The sequence below is a fragment of the Pinus tabuliformis genome, chromosome 3_2 (assembly GCF_031772625.1).
Source record: "Pinus tabuliformis cultivar Carrire ecotype Pingquan chromosome 3_2, CPIR1, whole genome shotgun sequence".
NCBI lineage: Eukaryota > Viridiplantae > Streptophyta > Pinopsida > Pinales > Pinaceae > Pinus > Pinus tabuliformis.
This window is the reverse complement of record NC_142302.1, coordinates 1,204,987,573-1,205,013,591: the sequence shown is the minus strand read 5'-3', so window position 1 is coordinate 1,205,013,591 and position 26,019 is coordinate 1,204,987,573. Positions and strand designations below refer to the sequence as shown.

Genomic DNA, 26,019 nt, shown 5'->3' with positions numbered 1-26,019 from the left:
CAGAACAACGCGAGATAATTGAATCACAAATTCAAACCAGATATGGTTGAGGTAAATCCATGTGCATAACAACCCAACACAACACAAGGAAGCACGTCTTTCAAACCTGAACTAGCTGAGGTAACTCCTTGCGTAACAAAATGAAATAATATCTTAGCATAATCAGAATCAAATAATTCTTATTGTTCAAATTTGTACAGATTGTCTAAGAGGCAATGTTGTCCACATGAACTGGGGAGATGAAACGAGAGATTTGTTGAATGAGGCATTCACAAGATTGAGATTGGGGTTGGAGCACATAGAATCCGTGCTCTTCTTCCTCTAATGCTAAAACTTCAACGCTTTTCCCTTTCTGCTTCAACAACTCACAGTACTTGTGATCCCGATCTCTCAGCATATCTCTGCCACCGATGGCCACCAGCAACGGAGGCATTGAAATCTCTTCCATCTTTGGCACTCCGGGGCTCCAAGGGTTGCCAAATAGACGATCTCTCTCACTACCCACCGGGAGAGACAGCCGCCAAAAAGCGTCGTTCAACTGCAGAGTGAGAACCGCGTCACGCGGGCACTCGCTCTCCGACCGCGTGCATTGATCGGTGCCGAAGAAGGGCTACACCAGTATCGACCCTCTCAATGTAATGGGGTTCCACGCTTCCACACTGCCACGCAGCACCACAACGTGATGTGCGATGTTTGCACGAGAACTGTCTCCCATCAGATACACCGCAGAAAAGTCCGCGTGGGACTCGAGCCACGGGTCACATTCGAAGTCTCCCCCGTCTCCCGCATGTGAGCTCACCCAGTGGAGTGCCGTGATGCAGTCATCGTAGGTGGCGGGGAGGCGGTGCTCAGGAGCCAGTCTGTAAGCCACGGACACAACGATTGCACCGATTGTCACCGACAATTTGAGAGAGTTGTCGTGATACTCCGGCATGGAGGGGGAGACGAGGCAAAAGCCATCGCCATGGAAATACACGATTACTGGGAGTCCGCGCGTTTGTGGTTGCTGTTGGAGGTGAGAAGAGGGCATGTAGAGTCGAACCCATAACCCTTATCTTTCCTCATGACCTCCGTCTCTGGTGCTTCTCCTTGCAAGGAGTCGTCGAACATTCGGAGATCGTCTTCACAGAAAATTGTGCCATCTCGGAAAATTGTGCCATCTCTGTACACCTTCAGTAATACTGCAACGTTCTCCACTTCTCCCATCCTCACTGCTGAAGCAGTATGCCAACACTTTTCCCTTTCCTCACCCCTTCTATTCTTTCTCCCCGCTTTGTCTTTCTTCGTCTTTCTTCTTACCAGAAACAAACCAATTTTTTTTGGACAGATTGTTATGCAGAATGTCGCAACAATATAAAGATAAAAATCAGACTTGAATTGAAAAAGAAGGAGTTACAGCTCACAGGTGAGTAATGCACCTCGAGACTGTACTCAAACAAAGAGAACTCTCTCCGTACACTCTACTATTCATCAAATGAGCAATTACATCATTAAGTACAATACTAGAACTCAGGAAGGTGCAACCAAACTCCTAAACTCTAGGAACAAATCCTAAACTAAGGAGATACATTACAACTTGTGTAACCATTTCTTCATTAATACAAAATAATATTAATTATTTTCAACTCACCCCCTTAATGGAGAAAGGATTATCCTGAACTCCTAACATCCCTCTAAACAATTCAAAATTTACATGCCCAAGAGGCTTAGTAAAAATATCAACCATGTTATCACAAGTTTTACAATATTCAACACATATCTCTTTTCACTGTTGTTTCTCTCGAACAAAATGAACTTGAGTATCGATATGCTTGGTATTTTTATGAAAGACTGGATTGTATGCAAGTTTGATAGTACTCTGGTTGTCAGTTTTGATAATAGTTGATTCTTTCTGCTCTTCTCCTGGATTGTTGAGAAGTCTTCTCAACCAGATAGCTTCACATGTGGCTGCACAAAATGTTTGGTACTCAGCTTCACATGAAGATAGAGCTACAGTGTGCTGCTTTTTGCTGCTCCATGCTATGACACCGGATCCAATGTTGAATGCATAACCTATGATAGATCTTCGATCATCCAAGTTACTTGCCCAATCGGAATCTGAAAAACCTGCTAGAATAACATCAGAAGTGTCAATGTACAAAATGCCATAATTACTAGTACCACTAAGATACCTCAACACACATTTTGCTGCGACCCACTGACTTTCGAGTGGTTTTGACATGAACTGGCTCAACACACTAACAGAATATGCCAAATCTGGTCTAGTTGTAGTCAGATATATCAAACTACCAACTAGCTGTCTGTACATGGTAGCATCCACCTCTTTAGTACCGTCGTCACTGCTCAACTTTAAGTTCTGCTGTAATGGTGTTGCTGCTGATCTGCACTTCTCCATTCTAAATCTTTCCATCAAGCTTCTGGCATACTTCCTTTGAGTGAGAAAAGTTTGTCCATACTTCCAATCCCAAGCAATAATGAAGGTTTCCGAGATCTTTCATCTCAAACACTTGTGACATATGCTGTTTGATTTCTTTGATCAGATTGTTAACATTCCATGTTATGATCATATCATCTACATACAAAGAAATCAAAATAATTTGCCTCTATTTATTAAACTTGGTATACAAATTTGGATCATTCAAGCTCCTATGAAAGCCATGCTAAACAAAAAATGAGTCAATTTTCTCATACCACGACCTCGGTGCCTGTTTTAAACCATAAAGTTCCTTTTTCAATTTACACACAAGATGTTTCTGCCCCTTTTTCACAAAACTTTCAGGCTGTACTAAATAAATTTCTTCCTTCAAGTCACCATTCAGAAATGCAGACTTAACATCTAGGTGGTGTAGCTGCCATTTGTGTTTTGTTGCTAAGGAAATTAGCATTCTAATGGTGTTTAATTTGGCTACAGGAGCAAAGGTGTCATCGAAATCTATTCCCTCTTTCTGTGAGTAACCTTTGCTACCAGTCTAGCTTTAAGTTTCTCTATACTCCCATCTGCATTTATTTTTGGTTTATACAGCCATTTGCATCCTATGGGGGTTTTACCTTTAGGCAATTCAACCAAATCCCAAGTATGGTTTCTGTTTATTGATTCTATTTCCTCATACATTGCAGCCCTCCATGCATCAGATTTACTTGCTTCCTCATAATTTGCAGGTTCCACAATGTTTAAAATATTTGACATCAATGCATAGTCTTTCAATTTAGAAGATAATTGACTCTTCCTACCTGATCTCTTTGGTAGGGGACTTACCTCAATTCTATCTATTTCAGCCTTTTCTGGGCTTACATCTTCATTGATTACATTGTCTGTTACTTCTTCTTCTTGTTTCTCCTCCTGCTCTTCATCTTCCTCACTGTTTTCTTCCATTAGCAATGGCATGTGCCAATCACTGTTAGAGTCATTCTTTCCTTCTTCAACCTGTTCATGAAATATGACATCTCTGCTTGCAAAAACCTTGTGAGTCACAAGATTAAATAACTTATATGCCTTGAACTCAGTGCCATATCCAACAAATATATATTTCAGGGCTTTAGGATCTAACTTCTTCCTATCTGCCTTAGCTATATGAACATAAGATTTTGACCCAAATATTCTTAAGTGACTCACTGCTGGTTTGAATCCAAACAATGCTTCAAAAGGGGTTTTGAAGCCTAGACATCTAGTAGGACTCTATTCTTTAAATACACAGCAGTGTTAATAGCTTCTTCCCAAAGACCATTTGATAGACCCTTACCTTGAAGCATGCTCCTTGCGCACTCCACAAGAGTTCTGTTCTTCCATTCTGTCACTCCATTCTGCTATGGAGTGTGGGGCACTGTAAACTATTGCACAATTCCATGATGCTTGCAGAAATCCATGAACTCTCCCAACCTGTATTCTCCCCCTTGATCTGAGCGGATAATTTTTATCCTTTTTCCTATCTGGTTTTCTACCATGGATTTAAACTCTTTAAAATACTGAAAAGCTTGAATCTTTTTACTCAAAAAGTATATCCATGAAAATCTAGTGCAATCATATGTAAATAAGAGAAAGTAATATGCTCCTCCTAATGACCTGGTTTGCATAAGTCCACAGATGTCTGTATGCACCAGTTCTAAAATGTCTCTTTCCTTTCTATTAACATGTAAAGGGAACTCTTCTCTATGCATTTTCCCTAATGCACATCCATCACAATCTAGCTTAACATTATGGAAAACAGGGAGTCCATCAACCATAACTTTTCTCTGAAGTAGGATGAGGTCTTGCAGATTTAGATGGTCGAATCTCTGATGCCAGAGATCTTCAACTGTTGATCCAGCTGCAACCATTGCTTGCTGTGGCATACTCTTTGCATCTAGTCTATACAGGCTCCCCACGCGCACTCCTGTTGCAACTGTTTCCATCTAGCTATCCTTAATGACACAGTTATTCTTAAAGAATTGAACTTGCATATCTTGATCAGTAATCATTGAGACAAAGACCAAATTTTTCTTAATTCCTGGAACATACAATACATTTTTAAGGTGTCTAATGTCACTGCTAGGTAACTTTACAGGAATGTCACCATGTCGTTTTATCTCATATCCACTATCATCTCCTAAATATATTTTCGACCCACATGAAGTTTCTTCAAGAAATTCAAACCAGTCCTTCTTATCAGTCATATGTGAGGATGCGCCAGAGTCGACATACCATATGTTGTCCTCATCTCCCTTTGAAGCTGAAAGAGCACAATCGACTGTAAATAGTCAAAGTTCGTGGCTGTGGTCCTCTTCTTCCCCAACAAAGTAACCCTTATGTTTTCTCTGTTTGTTTCTTCCTTCGTCTGCCTGCCTCTTATAACAATCTTTAATCTGATGACCATGTTTTCCACAGTAAAAACATTTCTTGCTGGGAAAATTATTATCAGACATACCTTTAAATGGTCTCTTCTAAAATGTGTTGGCTCCTTTCTGCTGCTGCTGTTGCGGTTGCTGATGCTGCTTCTGCTTCCCTCTATATTGTCTCCTTTTTGCCATCAGAGCAAGGTCATTGCTCTAAGTTTTCAAATTTTGTCATTGCTCTTCTTCCTGTAGCAGGATCCCTGTCAGCTCTTCAAATGCAAGGGCTTTCTCCCTTGCTGACAACCCTGTGATAAACATCTGGTATTCATCAGTCATTCTGTTCAATGTGAACGTGACCAGATCTGAATCAGAAACTTTCTCTCCGATAGCTCCCATTCTGTCCTTCAGGTCTTTAACTCTAGCAATGAATCCAGCAACGGACTCATTCTCCTCCATCTTTAATGCAAACAACTTGCCTTTGAGTGACAAGACACGATTTGTATTCTGCGTCTCGTATAGGTTTTTGATCGTCGTCCAAATGTCAGCGACCGATTTACAGTCTCTAATGTGCGGGATAACATTGTCCTTGACAAACATCTTTAATATAACCTTTGCTTTTGTCTCCCTTTTATCCCAATCTTGTTCTTGTGTAGCTGTTCCTGATCTCAGCTCATTTCCTGTAATGATCGACCACGCATTTGCACTTTCAAGTAAAGTCTGCATCTTGAATTTCCAGTTGGAGAAATTCGATCCATCGAGTTTGCCAGACTCGTGGAGATATGATTCTATACTGTTATTCATATTGGATTGATAAAATTTATGATCCTCTGATGAATAAGTCTATCCAACTGAACACTTCAATGAGCCACCACCGGGCAAGTCCGATCTGCTGCCACCGAACAGATCAGGAACTCCAATGCGCCACCACTGGGCAAATCCGATCTGCTGCCACCGAACAGATCAGGAAACTCCAATGTGCCACCACTGGGCAAATCCGATCTGCTGCCATTGAACAAATCAAAAAACTCTAATGGGTCACCACCGGGCAAGTCCGATCTGCTGCCACCGAGCAGATCAAAAAACACTAATGCGCCACCATCGGGCAAGTTGGATCTGCTACCACCAAGCAGATCAAAGAACTCCAATGCGCCGCCACCAGGCAAATCTGATCTGCTGCCACCGAGCAGATCTGAAATTTCCACGTGCCACCACTAGGCAAGACCGATCTGCAAAAAATTGCAGATTTTTCAAAGAGAAAGAGGTTGGCGCTTCTCGACGGCTAAGGATCCGCGCCAGAAACAAAATCGACACGTCTTACAAAATTGGCGCGATTAATCCTTTATTTTCCGCGCCAATAGCACTTTCTGGCGTGCTGGCGTGCTTATCACCCTCAAAACCGCTCAAAGTGGCACGTCTGTTCCTTAATAAACCACGCCAACTGCTGCTTCTGCTAAAAAATGGTGCGACTGTTCGCAAGGATTCTGCGCCAACTCTTTCTTGCGTTCATAGATGATCAATCATCTAAGACCTATGCTTCAGGTGTTACTACAGTCCACCTGATTCTACAAATGCTTCTATTTACTCCACCACCACTATAGTTCTGTAATCAATGATGCATTCTAAAAAAGAAATTAAGGTTGTCCCTACTCTGTACTCTGATACCAAGATAGAAATCAGACTTGAATTGAAAAAGGAGTTACAGCTCACAGGTGAGTACTACACCTCGAGACTGTACTCAAACAAAGAGAACTCTCTCTGTACACTCTACTACTCATCAAATGAGCAATTACATCATTAAGTACTATACTAGAACTTAAGAAGGTGCAACCAAACTTCTAAACTCTAGGAACAAATCATAAACTAAGGAGATACGTTACAACTTGTGTAACCATTTCTCCATTAATACAAAATAATATTAATTATTTTCAACTTATAATGAAAACCAGACTAGTTGTGAAGGGATTTCATGTCGTGATGTTAGAATTCCGTTGAATCACACTCCAAAAAGCATGGGTGCATTTTGAGTAATTTGCATCACATTGCATCAATCCCTGGACTCAATAATGGCCGCTCAGTTACAGGTCAATGGACTCCAAATGTCGATTATCTTGAAATAATTTTCAAATAATCTGATTTAGTTGGTGCAAATGATTCTTCATAGTTTGGTGTTTGAATTGGTTATGGTTTTCCACTCAATTAGATATGAGTAATTTTCTAATTAATGTCATACGTACTTTTTGTTTTTAATGACACAGTCGTTTGTACTGTGATAGGTACTTTTTGTTTGGATTCGCACAATTCGTTTTGTAATAAATAGATTAGATATATTAATGATATCGTTTTGAACATGTTACGAGGAAAAATTGAAAAGAGAATATTTTTAATTTCAAAATTAATATTTAGATGGGAGATATAGATTATGATAATTTTTTGTTTCTAAGTGCAGAAGTCGTTTTGTAATGAAGAGGGTAGTTATACCTATGATATTGTTTTTAATATATTAGGGAGGAAATTGAAGTATGACATAGAGATTGAAAAGAGTTTTTTTTTTTTTTTTTTTTTTTTTTTTTTTTTTTTAAATTAATACATGTTAAGTATAATTTATTATAATTTATTATAAAAAATATATATTAAATGGATTATTTTAATTTATTAGTTTAGATTTATTTTCATTTTGGATTTACCAAGTGTCTCGAAGAATCAATTCTTTTTTTACTCTAAAAGAGGTTTGTATATTAAAAGATTTGATTCCTCTAAGCTCTTGGGTTAATTTTTATTTTATTTTAATAGAGTTAAAATGTTGACATTACAATTTTTTTTTTAAAGTAATTTGACTTATAGTCAAAATGTTAAACATTACATTACAACATCTCTACCATTAAATTAATTTTTTCCAAATTAAATTAAAATAGCCCTATAAATCTATTTAATATCAGTGTAATTATTTTTAATTTTACATTATACAAATTAGAAAAAGATTTTTTGTTTGTTTCCTGATGATGGTCAAACTTTTTGGAAAATTGTGTATTCTTATTGACATGAACACTTCTCCCATTTTTGGGGACAAAAAAATTGATTTACCATAAATAAATAGAGAATTAATTCATTTGTTTTATTATTGAAAATGATTTATTATCTATGATTTCAAACTTTTGCGATTTATATTGTTTTGAGATCGTTCTTTAGGATCAATCACATCATCAATTTTTGGTAAAAAAAAAAAGGAGTAAAACAAAAGAAGTTTTGAACCAAATAATACTTTTGTGATTTACATTGTTTTGAGATCGTTCTTTAAGATCAATCACAACATCAATTTTTGCTAAAAAACAAAAGAGTGAAACAAAAGACTTTTTGAAGCAAATAATATCGTCCTTTAAGATCAATCACATCATCAATTTTTGGTTAAAACAAGAGAGAAGAGAGTAAAACAAAAGACTTTTTGAGCCAAATAATGTCGTCGAACAAATATAAAGAATTTGATCTACCTTGTGGTTCAATTAATAGAGCTGTAAAATTCTCAAAAGAAACAAAATGTGAATGTTGGAGAAAGTCAAAGATATTTAATAAGATTTAATATCTATTAAAATAAATTAGTAAAATTATGAAATCAATTAGTTAATATATAGTTGTTACTTTGGAAAATATTTAATACTAAGTACATAATAATAATATAATATTAATAATAATTTATGAAATAATATTTTATAAGTTAATATTTTATAATGTATAGATAAATATTTGGATTTAATATTTACTAAATTATATTAATAAATTAATAAATTTATCATTGTAGTGTAAATTTAATATTTAATAAACATTTGACGAAAAAACTAATAAAATTAACCATATTAGTTCATTTGAAACGTCATAAATATTTATATTAAATTAGTATTAAACCATTAAATTGCTTTAGAGTACAAAAATGAAATTTAAATTTAGTATTAAATAATATTGAATTAGAATAAATTATAAAATTAGATTAAAATAGTATAATGTTCAATTAGGATAAGATTAAAATAGAAAATAAATAAGGAAATGAAGTATTAAGATATTAGGAACAATGTAAACATTGAAACGGGAACTATAAACTCAAAACGGGAACTCTGGCCAAAAAACCCCGAAAAAACATCAAAAACAATGCTAAAAACGAAAAGTGTTGATGCTGGAATAACACCTTTTTTTTCCAAGCTAAATTTTCAACATGTTTTAAAAATGACGGTGAAAACCAATTTTTGGTGCAAAAATTGTCCAAAAAACGCCCTCAAAACAAAGTGTTGATGTTCGAATAACATTTTTTTTTCTCAATGGTAAATTTTGTGCAAAAAACACCCTCAAAACGAAAAGTGTTGATGCTGAGATAACAATTTTTTTTTCAAGGGTGAAATTTCAACATTTCAAAATAATAGCATAAAATATTTTATCATGACCCCGAAAAACATTAAAATTTCAAAAAATAAAAATAAAAATAAAAATAAAAATAATGAAAAAACACAAAACAAAAAAACAAAAAATTAAAATAACAAAACATAAATAAAAATATATACTAAAAACAAAACATCATTAATTAAATTTTCAATCAACATGAAATAATTGTCTCTAAAAAAAAAATATAAAAATATATATAAAAAAGACAATAACAAAAATTAAAAAATGTTAAAAAAAAATTATATCATAAACCATAAAAGAATTTGGAAAAAAAAAAAAACAATTATATATATATATATATATATATATATATATATATATATATATATATATATAATTAAGTAAGTAAATATTGAGAAATAATATATATATATATATATATATATATATATATATATATATCTTAACAAAAACTAGGAAAAAAGAATAGAAACAAACTAGTTTAAAGAAAAAAATAAAAAAATAACTAAAAAAAGTTTAAAAAAGTAGTGAAATTAATATTTAAACAAAAAAATGAAAAATGTAAAAAAAATAAAATCTCACAAACCATAAAGAATTTGGAAAAAAGAAACAAAATTAAAATATATATATATATATAAGTAGAAATAGAGAAATTAAAAAAAAAACATTAGAAAAACTAGGAAAAAAAAATAAAATAAAATAAAAACAAACTACTTTAAAAAAAAAAAAATAGAAAATTAACGAAAAAAATTAAAAAAACTAGTAAAATTAATATTAAAAAAACAAAAATAAAATAAAATTATAAAAAAAATAAACCAAAAAAATTGTTATTTTTTACTAAAAAAAACAAAAATACAATTATCTTTTATTAAATATACCTATTTTATTTAAAACTAAATAAATAATTTTTTTTTTAAACAATCTTGTCTTTTATTAAAAAAAAAAAAAAAATTAACAATTTTTATTATTATTAATTTTTAATTTAAAAATTCAAATTATTAAAACTACATTTTATATTTTCAAAAAAAAAATTAAACATACATTTTATGTTTAAAAAAAATAAATTTAAATTTACATTTTTTAAACCATTTTTTTTAATTAAAAAAAAAATTATAATGTTTTTTTAAACTTATGTCAAAATATAAATCATAAAAAAAAAAATATTTTAAACCAATTTTAATTTTTTAATTGAAAATTGAAAACAAAATTTATATTTATATTTTATTTATTAAAACAAATTTTTTAAAACATATTAATTTTTTTATGATTTAAAACATATTTAAAAAACATATTTAAAAAAAATAAAAATAAAATAAAACCCCGCCCTCCCCCCGCCCCCTCCGCCCACCACGACCTCTCCCCGCCCCCCCCCCCCCCCCCCCCCGCTCCGCCCCCTCCCCAGCCTCCTCCACCCGCGCAGGGCCACCCCCAAGCCGCCCCGCCCGACGGGCGGTGGGTCGATTCCCGAAATCGACCCACCGGCCGTCGGGCGGGGCGCGACGGCCCAGGGGTGGCCCTGCGCGGGTGGAGGAGGCCGGGGAGGGGGTGGGGTGAGGGAGGGGTGGGTGGAGGGGGCCGGGGAGGAGGCGGGGTGAGCGGAGGGGGCCGGGCGGGGCGGCCAGGGGGTGGCCCTGCGCGGGTGGAGGAGGCCGGGGAGGGGGCGGGGGGAGGGAGGGGTGGGCGGGGCGGGCCGGGGAGGAGGCGGGGGGAGGGAGGGGTGGTCGAGGGGGGCGGGGCGGGGGGGGGGGGGGGCGGAGGGAGGGCGGGGTTTTTTTTTTTTTAAATATGTTTTTTTTAAATATGTTTTTAAATATGTTTTAAATCATAAAAAATTTAATATGTTTTAAAAAATTTGTTTTAATAAATAAAAAATAAATTTAAATTTTGTTTTAAATTTTAAATTAAAAAATTAAAATTGGTTTTAAAAAAATTCATTTTTTTTTATGATTTATATTTTGACATAAGTTTAAAAAAACATTATAATTTTTTTTTTAATTAAAAAAAGATGGTTTAGAAAAAAATGTAATTTTTTTTTTTTTTTAAAAACATAAACTGTATGTTTAATTTTTTTTATTTTTTTTGAAAATATAAAATGTAGTTTTAATAATTTGAATTTTTAAATTAAAAAATAATAATAATAAAAATTGTTTAAATTTGTTTTTTTTTTTTTTAATAAAAGACAAGATTGTTTAAAAAAAAAAATTATTTATTTAGTTTTAAATAAAATAGGTATATTTAATAAAAGATAATTGTATTTTTTTTTTAATAAAAAATAACCATTTTTTTGGTTTATTTGTTTTATAATTTAATTTTATTTTTGTTTTTTAATATTAAATTTACTAGTTTTTTTATTTTTTTCGTTAATTTTCTAATTTTTTTAAAAAACTAGTTTGTTTTTATTTTTATTTTTATATTTTTTCCTAGTTTTTTCTAATGTTTTTTTTTTAATTTCTCTATTTCTACTTATATATATATATATATATATATATATATATATATATATATAAAATTTAATTTTGTTTCTTTTTTCCAAATTCTTTATGGTTTGTGAGATTTTATTTTTTTTACATTTTTGTTTTTTTTTTAAAATATTAATTTCACTAGTTTTTTAAACTTTTTTCGTTATTTTTCTATTTTTTCTTTAAACTAGTTTGTTTCTATTTTTTTTTCCTAGTTTTTGTTAATATATATATATATATATATATATATATATATATTATTTCTCAATATTTACTTACTTAATTTTATATATATATATATATATATATATATATATATATTTTTTTTTTTTTTTTTTATAATTGTTTTTTTTTTTCCAAATTCTTTTATGGTTTATGATATAAATTCTTTTTAACATTTTTTATTTTTTGTTTTTGTCTTTTTTATATATATTTTTATATTTGTTTTTTAGAGACAATTATTTCATGTGGATTGAAAATTTAATTAATGATGTATAAATATGTAGAATATCGAAAATGTAAAATATCGACCTTCTTCTTTAAATATGAAAATCAATAAAAGCCCCACTACAAAAATAAAAATAAATAAAATAAAAACTAGAAAATATGAAGAAGAAGATCACTTCCAAAATTATTAAATTTACGAAATAATTATTTACATTTCATACATTAGAAAATTTAAAGTCAAAAAATAGGTCTTTTAAAAAAAGGGTTACGAAATAATTATTTACATTTCACACACTAGAAAATTTAAAGTCAAAAAATAGGTCTTTTAAAAAAAGGGTGTGATGCAGAATACTCACTTTTTAAAATCAGCATGAAAATCACTACCATTCTAAAACTTTATGCACATGAAAAAAATTAAAGTTCCAAAAACCATGTTCTAAAAAAAATATGTGTATTCTGCATCACCACTTTTAAAAATTGGGTCATTTTTTGCTATCTCTACGAAACGGGTAACAGTATCAGTTTCTGTTTCAAAGTTTACATTGTTTAGGTTAAATTAATAATAAATAAAAATAACTTTTTTGTTAAATTGAAGTTAATATTAATCCAATGCAGTAAGAAATCTATCTCTTTGATCTCCGCTAAGAAATGAAATAAGATTATCTCCCAGATTGGGAAATTTGTTTTCTTTTTTATTCGCTCTCAAAGTATGGGGAAGATCGTGGCCACATCCATGGCCCCCAAGGAAGGTTCCTTCACACAGCAGAAGTAGGTGGATAAGGTCGTGGAATAATACAAGGACATCTTCTCCTCACCCAAAGGGGTCCCTTACACTGTTAGGTCAAGCATTCGATCAATCTGACCCCTAGAGCACCTCTACCCAATGGGCTAACATTTGTTGCTCTATTATGGAAAATGATGAAATCAAGTGGTAGATCGAGAAGCTACTGCAAAAAGCGTACATCTGACCAAGTTCCTCACCTTGTGAGGGCTTATTTGTACTTTTATAGAAGAAGGATGGGACCTGGAGGCTCTATATTGATTATCATGCATTGAATAAAATCGTTGTCAGAAACAAGTATCAAATCCCTCAGATTAATGACCTTTGTGACCAACTCAAGGTGGCCAAGTATTTCAGCAAGATCGATATGAAGTCGAGCTATCACCAAGTTCCAATAGGGTCCACAGATGTATGGAAGACCGCCTTCAAATCCAAGGAGGGCCTCTTTGAATGGTTGGTCATGCCCTTCAGGTTGAAAAATGCCCCTACCACTTTTATGACATCGATAAATGACATCTTGCGGCCCTTCACCAACTAGTTATGGTTGTATATTTGGACGATATTCTTATCTTCAACAAGAGTTGGGAAGAACACTTGCAACACATTCAACAGGTCCTTCAAACCCTACAGTAGCACAAACTATGTGCCAAACTAGAGAAATGCACCTTTAGCATAAGTGAGGTCCAATATCTGGGTTTCATCATAGATGAGTAAGGTGTGCATGTGGATCTGGCTAAGATCCAATCCATTCAGGATTATCCATCCGCGACCACTCTCACAGAGCTTCGCAGGTTTTTGGGCCTTGCCATTTTTTATCGAAGGTTCATGTTGGGATTCTCCCATATCACTTGGCATTTGAGTCAGGTTACCAAGGGTGGAGTGAAAGCAGAGCTTTGTTGGTCTGAGTCTCAATAGAAGGTGTTCGTTGAGTTAAAGCACTTCCTCTCCTCTGCATATGTACTCACATTGCTATACCTACAATAACCATTTGAAATTGAGACAAGCACCTCTAACTATGCTATTGGTGCAGTTCTTACCCAGCAAGAGGATCCGGTGGCCTATCACAGTGAGACGTTTTCTGCCAAAATTTGGAAACACCCCAACTATGATAAGCAGATGTATTCCAGCATGCAAGCTTTCCAACAATGGAAACATTACATATGGGGAAAGAGATGTTCATCCACATAGATCACCAACCCTTACAATTTATACAAACCGAAGGGAAATTGCAGAATGATCACCATAAAAAGTGGTCCACATATCTGCAACAATTCCATTTGAATATGAAGTACAAGAATGGAAACACTAAACCTGTTGCAGATTGTCTCAATCGGCCACTGATTCCAGCAATGACCATTTTTCTCAACTCTTATGGCCACAAGACCTCTAGATAACCACAACTATATAAAATCATCCATAGTTCACTATAGTCACGTCATTGGACACTTTGTTGTGGAGAAATTTGTGGCGATACTACATAAGTATTTTTATTAGCCAAATCTCTAAGACAATGTTTGAAAATACATCAAATCCTGCGCTAATGGTGCCATCACCAAGCCAACTATTAAGAAGCAAGGTTTGTATACTCCTCTGCCTACTATCTCCATGGACTATGTGTCTAGTCTTCCTTCTACTAAGCATGCAAACAATTGTGTATTTGTGGTCATATATTTTCTAAGATGACCATATTGGTTGCTTGCAAGAAGAGTATCACAACAAAGGCCACTATCATATTCTTCTTTGAATGAGTCTGGGTACATTTTGGTGTCTTGCAGACCATTATATCATATTGGGATAGCAAGTTTCTAACTGCGTATTGGTCGAGCCTTTGGTCACTTTTGGAAGTCAAGCTCACCAAGTCAATTTCATTCCACCCCTATACTAATGGCTAGGCAATGGTTGGAAACGAGGTTATTGTCCACATACAATGCATGTACAACTATAAGCATCTATGGACATGGGATGAGAGTCTTCCCTGTGTGCAACATAGCTATAATAACACTCTACATAGCTCAACTGACCACAACCCCTTTGAAGTGGGTCTAGGATTTCAACCATTATGTCCCCTTGATCTTGCATTTTCTTTTGCAACTAGACAGGAAGAATCCACACATGTATAGTCAAAGGATGATAAAACAACCTATTTTATTGAACACATCCAGCACATCTACTAGTAGGTGTATGACATCTTGGATAAGTCCAATTCCAAGTACAGATAACAACATGATCAACATCGGATTCCACACAAAATTTTAGGTGGGTGACACAGTTTGGTTGCATTTGCAGAAAGAACGTCTTAATGGAGCCCATTGGAAGCTCAAACTTCTTTCATATGGGCCTTAAACCATCACCAAGGCTATGGGAGACAATTCTTTTGATCTCAACATCCCCCCTTTCCTTGGCCTCCTCCCAGTGTTCAATGTGGATTGCCTTCGACCATACTTTCCACTGTTATTCGACACATCAGACATTGCAGAACAACATACACCAAGAGAGCTAAACCCAAACTACTTGGAAAAAACTACAACTGATCGGATCATGGACATGCAGATCAAGAACACTCGCTGGAAGAAGATCCAACTATATTAGGTTATCAAAGTTGGCCAACTCTTGCACCAAGGCAAGTGGTTCACGAGGGACTAAGTTCAGCAAAAGTTTCCCCATCCCATGGAGGCACTCAATGTACTAGGGACCATTACTTCCTAAGGGGGAGGACTAATCTAGGTGGATATTGGCAGTCACCAGCCTATTCCACTTAGGTCCCCACCATTGTTTCTTTCAGTTTCCTTAATTGTAATACAATTTACTATTTTTGGCAGTTTTTCGTGTCTTGAACCCCGAGAGTCATTTTGAGGCCATAAATGACATTTTTTTTAAGGGAAAATGACCAAATGTGAGTCTTTCACTCATATTTGCAGTTGAATGTTGTAGTCCACGAATATAACTTTCTAACGAGGTATCATATGCATCAAATGAAGATTGTATGCCAAAGTTATGACCCCCGGAAGTTGACGTACCAATTTACCCCAACATAGCTCACAAACTTTTGGCGCTTCATCTCCTAAGGTTAGGTCTTTGGATGTTCAGGGTTTTCCATTCTTTTTCAATAAGAGATAGGCTGCCAAGTCTCATTGTAATATAATTCAAAAAGTATGTAGTCGGCACATATCTTCTCAGAGATAAGCTACCATCGTGTTGTAGCGGCTACAACCACCCTCCAAAATTTTGCCTTAGCTTTGTCTTGCTTCATCAATTTCACAAGCTTCAGTGTTTTTCTTGCACAAAAGCAACCTGTCGATCATAGCTTGATGCATTCCCCTCATAGGTTGTTCACCCGGACTTGGTCCAGCTGTAGGTTGAGCAGCTTCCCCAAGAAAATTGCGCATTTCTGGAGGGAAACCTGCCTTCCCTCTAGAAATTGTGTAATCGTGCCAGTTAACACTCCTAAAATGAATTGCATGATTTTCCCCAGTATGGTTGCTTAGCCCAGAATTTGTGCAAATTTGGGTAGCAGTCAGCTGATCTGCCTAAAAAATGCACAAGTCTTCTGGGTAGTCAACCAAGCTCCTAGCCTGTTATGAAACTAACTCACGAAAAGATAGAAAAGATAGATCAACGCCTCAGAATTCAGCCTCTTCGAGGGGGCAACCTCCTTTACATTACATAAATGAACAATTCTTGGATGATACAAATGAAAAAACCTCCTTTCTATATACAGGAGTCTAAGGGGTCATAATATAATCAGAACTGACATAACAATAATAATGTAAGGGCACAATAATAACAATAGTGGGCTTCTATGGGGCACAATAGTAACAATATGGGCACTACATGGGTACATCAATATAATAAGGGGTTGTACTAATAACAATAAGGGGTTACACTAGTAGTATAGGAGCCTAACATGCCCCTCTCCTTCAAAAAGTATTGTCCTCAACGCTTGAGTAGTTCTTGATGCTTCTGTATAAAATTCTTGTCCTCCCATGTGGAATCTTCAATGGGTAAGTTCTTCCACTTGATGAGATACTCTGAAATTGATCGATTTCGTAGCTATGAGGTTCTCGTTTCTGTGACTGCTCTAGGTTCCAATATGATTTTTCCTTCCCCTTCAATTTCTAGTAATATTGTTTGAATTGGGATCTTTTGCAACTTTTGAATAAGTGGCCATACTTCTTCATCCTTCTTCCATTCATCCATTACTTCATTTATCCAATCTGGTTGGATAATAGAAATAGCACAAAATGATGCTTCTACATCCTCATCCTTTCTTGAGAGTGCATCTACAACAAAATTTTGCTTCCATTTTCTATAGATGATGTCAAAGTCATAACCCAACATATTTGTGACACACTTTTTCTATTCTTCTAAAGGTAATAGTTGTTCTAAGAAGTATTTAAGACTATCATCATCCATTTTTACCTTGAAGTGTCTTCCCATTCGGTAAGGTCACCATTTATTAAGTGCATGTAGTATTCCCAACATTTCATTCTCATAAATAGCTTGCTTGAGATGTAGCAGTAAAAATACCTAGTCGCCTACATCAAAACATTTTTCACTATGATGTTGATCTACTTGTTGTTTCATTTGATTTTGCACCAAAGTGTCGTTATCCTTTAAAAGTTGGAGAACTTGTTGTTGATTCTCGATGTGATCTTTCACTGCTTGAACCATTTTTTTCTTGATATGTCCTTCTATCTTTAGAGTTTGAGGAGTGGTAGTTTCTTCCAATCCTTTACAAGATATGGTCGGATTCATTTCTTAATGCTCGATGTGATCTTTCACTTCTTGAACATTTTTCTTTTTGATATGTCCTTCTATCTTGATAGTTTGAGGAGTGGTAATTCCGACCAATGAATTACAATATATCGTTGGATTCATTTCTTCTTTCTCGATGTGATCTTTCACTTCTTGCACCTTTTTCTTCTTGATATGTCCTTCTATCTTGAGAGTTTGAGGAGTGGTAATTCTTGCCAATTCTTTACAAGATATGGTCTGATTCATTACTTCTTTCTCTGGGGTTGGGTCCTTGTGTATATCCTATTCTTTTGATGTTTCTTGATCCTTTTATTCTTCCTCTTCATACTCTATTTAAAATAATTTCTTCTTAGCACACTTATGACCTTTAGTGCATTTGATATCACAATTGTATCAAAGCCCCTTTTCTCTTTTTTCTTCCAATCGTTGTGGTGTAACCCTTGTAGGTTGTGGAAGGCTAGGAGAAACAACACTTCCATCTTTATAGTTGTGAGGGGTAGACTTCCTTGTTGCCATAATTTTACTTTCCACTATGTAACGAATCCCTTTTACTCTTTCCAATTGTTGTGGTGTTGCTCTAAAGAAGGTGTTGCTCTTTGTACCCTCATAATGTGCTATCATTTCCTCTGTGAAAATTGACCACGTAACAAGTTGTTTACGAGAACAAAGCCCTTTATACCATAAAAATTGATCCGGTTCTAAATATGAAGATGCAATACATACCTTTTGTAACAGTGGTACACCATGTAGATCAAAATATTGCTCCATCTGAAGTATCCAATTTACCGGATCCTTGCCATCAAACTTCCTCATATCGCCTTTACTTGATTTTAGGAGCTCGAACTTTAAATGACTGTAACTCTGTAACTTCATATCTTCCAGTTCTAAAATCATGACCTGCAGTAGCCCTTTGTGTCCTCTTTCCAATGCCACTATTCTAATCAAAATTGGATTCTCCAAGGAAGAGTTATGTCAAATCTCCCACGGTGACCTGATTATAGACGAGTTCAGTAGAGCGAACTTGTACGATGTGTCACGTGTCACCGTTTCAACCTTTGGATCTAGACAATGTAAAAAAGAAACTAGACTTCGTCCTCTTTCTGAAACTTCTTACAAACATTCAATTCGATGCTCAGAGAGAAAGTTATGACGATTTTTCCCAGGTCACCTGTTTGGAATGTAATTTGGGAGTCTGCAAAAACCCTAACTTTCTCAGACTATATCTCCACAAGTATAGCGAGATAGGATCTAAAATTTGGAGACAAGGTTTATACTAGTTTTGTCTCAAATGGGTTTTCTTATTAGCTTGTGAAACTTTGTAGGGAAATAGGTATAACTAAAATCCCACGATGACATGTTTAGAGTAGCGAAACCCTAGAATCCATGACTCTGATTCCAAATGTTATGAAACCAGCTCACAAAAAGATAGAAAAGATAGATCAATGCCTTAGAATTCAGCCTCTTTGAGTGGGAAACCTCCTTTACATTACATAAATGAACAATTCTTGGATGATACAAATGAGAAGACCTCCTTTCTATATATAGGAGTCTAAGGGGTCATAATATAATCAGAGCCCACATAACAATAATAATGTAAGGGCATAATAATAACAATAGTGGGCTTCTATGGGGCACAATAGTAACAATATGGGCACTACATGGGTACATCAATATAATAAGGGGGTTGTACTAATAACAATAAGGGGTTACACTAGTAGTATAGGGGCCTAACATAGCCACAAATGCACATTTCCTTCAAGCAATCGACCAACCTCTTGCACGTGCAACTGAGTTGACCAGTTCTCTCCAGGATTGAGAAAAATAAGCTTACATGCATGGGATGCTTCTCCCGAGGCAGCATGCAAAGGAATCCCTTATTTCAAAGATTTATGTTTAGCAGTCGGAGGTTACATGCAAGGATCATTTCAAAAACCTCCCTCCAAGTGTTGCTTTCCCTAGATTTGTTGCATGCGCATCACAATCTCGATGTTATCAAATATCATCAACCGAATGATATAGAGCTCATTCCTCACATCAACCTTGCAACTCTCACATCCCACATCACATCTAGGAGTAGTCGGAACATTTAGCGCAACTATTTTGGGGTAAGCTCGCTTCCCATGCCTTGTGTTGCATTTTTGTCACTTTTTGTGTTTTTTCTTGTATAAGTACTTTTTGCTTGATTCCATTGAACACTTGCTGTAGTTTACATGTACATTAGTATTTCCTAACACCATTTTAGTTTTCATCAACATCTCACTACTATCACATGCATGAAATTGTCTTTCACGAATAGTCGTTATTTCGGTGACTCGCCTCATCCACATGCATGTTGTTCCATTTTCTCAATATGTCATCCACCATTTCCATGCATCATCATTCACTTTTGCTTACACTCAGTATCAACATGCATTCGCGCTCACATTCACTTTCAGTTGCCCATCAGCGAGTCTGGGTAGCCTTGGCCCAGAATCTGCCTCACCAAGAGCCTCACCAAGACAACATTGCGCAATACTAAGAGGGAAGGCTATGCCTTCCCCTCCAGAAATGCACATTTCTACCTAGCAACTGCTCCACAAACCTACTTTGCACAATCCTGAGGGACAGTGACTGCTGGCCAGGAAAATTGTGTAATGCAGTCACTAAGCTTGCAAGCCATTGCTAGCTGAGATTACACATTGTGCAATTCCAGCAGTCAACAACTATATTTGATTGTGTGTTTTGCAGTTCCAGTAGTTAATCAATCTCCTAGTAGCCTAGACTATGCCTTGTGCAGTCTTGGCAGTCAGTCTCCCGACCTCCCAACCAAAATTGTGCAACCTTCATGATCAATCACACAGGTATGTTGCAAGTCAGTTCTCAAGTTCATTTTGATATTCGATTGAAAAATTTCTTGCCATGAGTGTCACCATGTCTCCAGGTATTGTAGGTGTTCATCTGCATCTCAACAGTACAGGTACAATGGTTTCCAAGAGATTAGAGTCAAAGACACATCCAAATCACACCTCGAGATGAAATTGATCAAATGTTTATGAGCTTGCCTTCTCACGAAGATATCAAGTTGTTCATAGACAAGGACATCAAGATATGACAACAGCAACATCACAACAAGGAGCATAAGGAACTGTAGCTGAAGGTAGAACACTGAATGCAGTGAATGCAACAAATGCATCGGATGCATTGAATGTAGCAGATGTAATGAATGCAAGAGAAATGTTGTTGACAACACAGAGGCAGAACAATGTTTCAAGCTCAAGAAAATCCACTAATGATGAAAGCAACTTTGGAGACTTCGGCTATGAGGTGACGGTGTGACATGAAGATCCACAAAGACAGAGAATGGAACAAAGAAGGAGTTTCATGTGCTGAAGCAACAACTAAAGGAAGAACATGAAGCTGCACGGGCAAATGAATGAGTTGCAATAGGAACGGGAACAATAGTGGGTGAAACATAAACTGATGGATGAAACTGCGCCCGTACAGGTTAAATATCCATCCTAGCAGCTGGCACAAGGCAGACATTGTGAGCAGTGTTTTCGATTGCATGTAGGGATTTAGCAGCATGCACATCATTGTGCACATGCGCGTGATCCAACCCATTCAGCACACTCACCAAGGCGAAGACAAGAAGAAAGTCCAACTGGAGCTGAACATGTACTTCGACAAGTTGATGCGCATGACCACTAGCACACACTTAAAGATCAACACAGACACTATGCATAAGTGCTTTGTCGGTCTAGCTGCACCCAAGAAGACCATGCGCATGTTAGCAGATGAGTTGGATGAAGGGGCAAACCAATGCACCGGTTGCAATGGAGGTGAGAGTCCGCTTCAACAAGATGTCACCATGAGGTGAATGCACACCATCACAGATGACCAAGCTTGGCATCAACTCACAACCTTCACCATCACAAGCATGTCAAATAGTTGGTCTCATCATAATGGACTGAGTGTTAGTGATGTCATTCATGGCTTTCCCAAGCCATGTTTTCTCACATGAGTACATGTGCATTGTAATGTTGAGTCATGTCAAGTGTAACTCAATTGTCAATAGTTGGATGTAACAGTCATAAAGTAGGTGAAGAGTCATGAGGGTAGTTGAACTATCACAAAGGGGAATGTCAAGGGTCAACCCACCCTTTTCTCTAAATAGTCCCTCATAACTCATTCTAGAGGATTTTGGTCAGCCAAGCTTCCGATAAGACTATCTTGGAGAGAGCATGGACAGTATTGTAACACGCCTTGGCTTCTCCACTGCATGAAGATAGTACACCTCTTTGAAGGAGAAAGCGGATGTGGTTGTAACATTCCATTGTTGGGGCTAGCAGGTTTACACATGGATGTATTATATGATTGGAACTTACACTTCTTTATATAATAAGAGCCAACACATTTTCATGCATATGCTGTTATTGTAGTTGGACTGTTCCGGTACCTTTAGTGATGTATGTTGTTTAACTTACATAGTTGTGTATGAACTCCTTGGTATGCAACTATATGAATCTTGTTGCAGATGTGATGTTGGTTTAACCATCACTTTGGATTGCCAATTGATCTACTTTCCAACTTGTGATGCATCTTCACTCGTGTGTTCCCTTCCCAGCTAAGTACTGATACACGTTGTCAAGGGGCACACTCATCTCAAACCACCTGTGTTAGAACCTCTCATGCACCTTTCCTGACTCACTATAGCATTCACACCCTTACTACCAACAGATTTATCTTACTTACCTCTGTGCGACATCACGATCAAGGCATTGCTATATGACCCACTGTTGGGCTCCTACACCAAATCGTCCGAGGTCTGATTGGGACTTCTTACCAGGGAGATCCTCTTACATGTCAGTGGGTCCAGCACCATCAACATTTTGGTGCTAGAAGGAGGGCCAGATGACAAGCTGATTCCTCACATCTGTTTTGAATCTCTACACATCTATCATGACTCACTATCAAGTTTCTCTTCTGGAATGTATGTCTTATGGAAATGATTTAATCACCCCGAAAGGGATCTTAGATAACTTGTCTCATAAAACATTTGATGGTGGAGACTACATAGCCTTGGTTAGCCACGCGGTCGGCGTTGTAGGCTCATGCGAAAGACATGGATTCTTTGAAGAATATATGAGATACATGTTGTTCATCTACACGCTTCAAGGGAAGCTAATGCACTGGCATGTCGCGTTGCTCAAAAAACCTATTCATTCTCTTGCTCATCTGGTCGCAGAGATAGACTGTGATTTTAATCACCTTAACTGGAAAGCACTTGATCAAGAAATTTTGAAATTATGAAAAGCACCCAATGAATCCATTGATCAGTTTAACACACACTTTTGTAATCTTGCATATTTATTCCCTAAAGATGAAATTGATTGGGAATATATTTATGGAAGATTTGAGTATCTTCTTCACATACACGAACCTCGCTCAACACACTTTGGTGATGGAGCTACGCAATCACAGGCAGGAATAGTTGTTGTCACAAGTGATTGTCCACCTTCACCTCATCAAACAGCTCCACCACCGCGGAGTGATGTGCGAGATCATGCACACACCTCGGTTGAACGGTCACATCTTCCCACCCCATTTGCTCTTGAGATTTCTACAGATTTGGCTTGCAAGCATATTGGTTGTCACGTGGAATCGTTCCCTCGACCTTCATCCTCGCGTTCTTCTGATCCTCTTAATTGTACTATCTTGTGTTCTCCCATGCAAGACTCCTTACCTGTTGTGAACGAGGATCAAGCTATTGACGAAGTTGGTGTTATGCAGCCAACCTGCACCATCATTCATGATGAGTTTGTGCGGGCATCTAAAGAAGAGCCTGCAGTGAAGGATGACTCCCTTCCAGCTGTGCCTCATCTGCTTCATTTTGACATCCCTTGTGATTCTACCACTGCTAATTTCTCCTGTGAAAACTCATTTCTGGATGCTTCTACTTCCCATAATTCATAAGACACCTTGGATGTCAGTCTATCATTATAGTGCAGAGACGACACATCTTCCTCTAAAAATACGTTCAATATTTCATTTATCTTTCTTGAAAACATAGAGGGTGAACATCTCTACTTCTCATCTACCCCTTTGCCCAATTCATCAAACCATGAGGATGCTGACAAACATCCTGAATTTTCTAATATTGGTTGTCGCGATCTATTCACTTCCTCATCCGATCATGATGTTGATCCAATCATTATTAATCTATCAAAGACACTGGTCTACGATGATGTATCTATCAATGAGGTTGAAACTCCCCAGTCTATCGAGGCACTTCAACCCGAGCTGATGGTTATGTCAGGCCCTCGCTGTCGTGAGTTTGATTTCACTTTTGATCAAGAAATTGTTTTAACTCTCAAGGCTCCTCATCACTCTCTGCTCTGCATAGAAGATCAACCAAACACCCAAATTTCACTTCTACCACTCGAAATACACGATCCCATCGCTTATGCATTGGAGGAGTCTTACACAGCAAGCACACATGCACAACAGAAGTAGTCTACCTTTCTCACGTTTTCTTGCATGTTATAGTAAAGAGAATGCATACACTCATCATTCACATGCAGTGTAGCACAACATCATGGCAGCTCCACAGAATGCATGTCATGCACTTTTACTCATCTTTGTTCTGTGGTCACTTGTAAGCTTGGAGTGTGTTTGTCTTCACTGTTACATCTTTCTTATTTGTTTGTTCACACAAATATCTTGTTCGCGAACCATGCCTTCACCAACATGGGTCAACCAATGCGCCAGTGGCTGCTTTGGATGTATCACTTCATGTGAGATGACCCATAAACTGTAGCTTAGGAGTAGGAGTAGTGTTCGCTCCTAAGTTGTTTTGCTTGCATGCTTTTTTGCTTACCTGCTTTGTTTGTTTGTTTGTTTGTATGATTTCTTGTTTGCTTACTTGCTTTTCTTTCATTGTTGCTTCTACTCTTGCTTTGCTTTGATTTTCTTTTAGTTTGCTCGTTTCATTTTGTAGGGTAGTTCTGCATCAAACCATGTATGACTTTTGAAACAAGATGGGTAAAGTACAAGAGGCCTTGTGTAACTATCACTACTTGGTTATCTATCATCCTAGCTCTATATGAAGAACTTGTTAATTTTAGTCCATGTTACATCAAAGGAAAATACGTACTGATCGATGTGAACCTTGGTGAAAACACAATACTTGCATGGTAATTAGTGTCACCTACTATAGTCGGTTGTTTTTGGGTTAACCCTTGTTAGTTCAGTCAAGTAGAGTAAGGTGAGGTAGAAAACCTTAACAGGCATGTCATGGGTATAATAAACTACTTATCTACTGGAACAACCTCTTCTGCTCTCATAAGTTAGGATCCCTCTTCCGCCTATGAAATGAATAAGTGCTATGCACAATTACAAAATGAAAAAAGTGAAAAAAGTTTGAAAAAAATGAAAAATGGATAAGGTGAAAGAACAAAAAGGCTTCTTGCATAGAGAGGTGGTGCAAGTAACTCTGTTGGGGTACTAGCCAGGCTTGCTGGCAGTGGAGCCATGCTTTTGTTCCTTTGTGACTCCATCGGGGTACTATCGAGGCCTGGTGGAAGTGAAGCAACACCAGAGACGAAACTAAGACTCTTACGACTATACTACTTGTGCACCAATATACCCCTCAACCCCGATCAAAACAATTTTGTTTCCTTGGCTTGTAATGTGTGTCAATCGACCAAGCACTTGGCAGATGCTATATCTTACAATCAAGCTAGTGTGAAACCAAGATGAGATGAGAGCTGAACAATACTTCCGGAGGTGTTAGACTTTCTTTTCATGAACAATGTCCATTAAGAGAGCTGGAGTTCTACTAGTGTGTTTCCAAGTGTTGTAGCGGCTACAACCACCCTCCAAAATTGTTCCTTAGCTTCATTTTGGAGCCTCGATTCCAACTTTTCACAGCAGCTTGTCTCACTTCATCAAGTTCACAAGCTTCAGTGTTTTTCTTGCACAAAGGCAGCTTGTCGATCATAGCTTAATGCATTCCCCTCACAGGCCATTCACCCAGACTTAGTCCAGCTGCAGGCTGAGCAGCTTCCCCAAGAAAAATGCACATTTCTAGAGGGAAACCAACCTTCCCTCCAAAAATTGTGCAATCCTGTCTGGAAGCTTGTTGGGCTCCAAGATTGCACAATCCTGCTAGTCAACACTCCCAATAGGAATTGCGCAATTTTCCCGAGTAGGGCTGATCAGCCCAAAATTTGTGCAAATCTGGGTAGAAGTTAGCTACTCTTCCCAGAAATTGCACAAATCTACTGGGCAGCCAGCCCAACTCCCAACCAGAAAAGCACATTTCCTTCAAGCAATTGAACAACGTCTTACATGTGCAGCTGAGATGATCGGTTCTCTGCAGGACCAAACAAAACAGATTTGCAT

At 36.6% G+C, this 26,019-nt stretch overlaps 1 pseudogene; it reads right to left on the bottom strand.

The window, feature by feature from the left end:
* Window positions 1–205: 205 nt before the first annotated feature.
* LOC149185085 (strigolactones hydrolase CXE15-like) overlaps window positions 206–26,019 on the bottom strand; it is a 134,318-nt pseudogene continuing 108,504 nt past the window's right edge.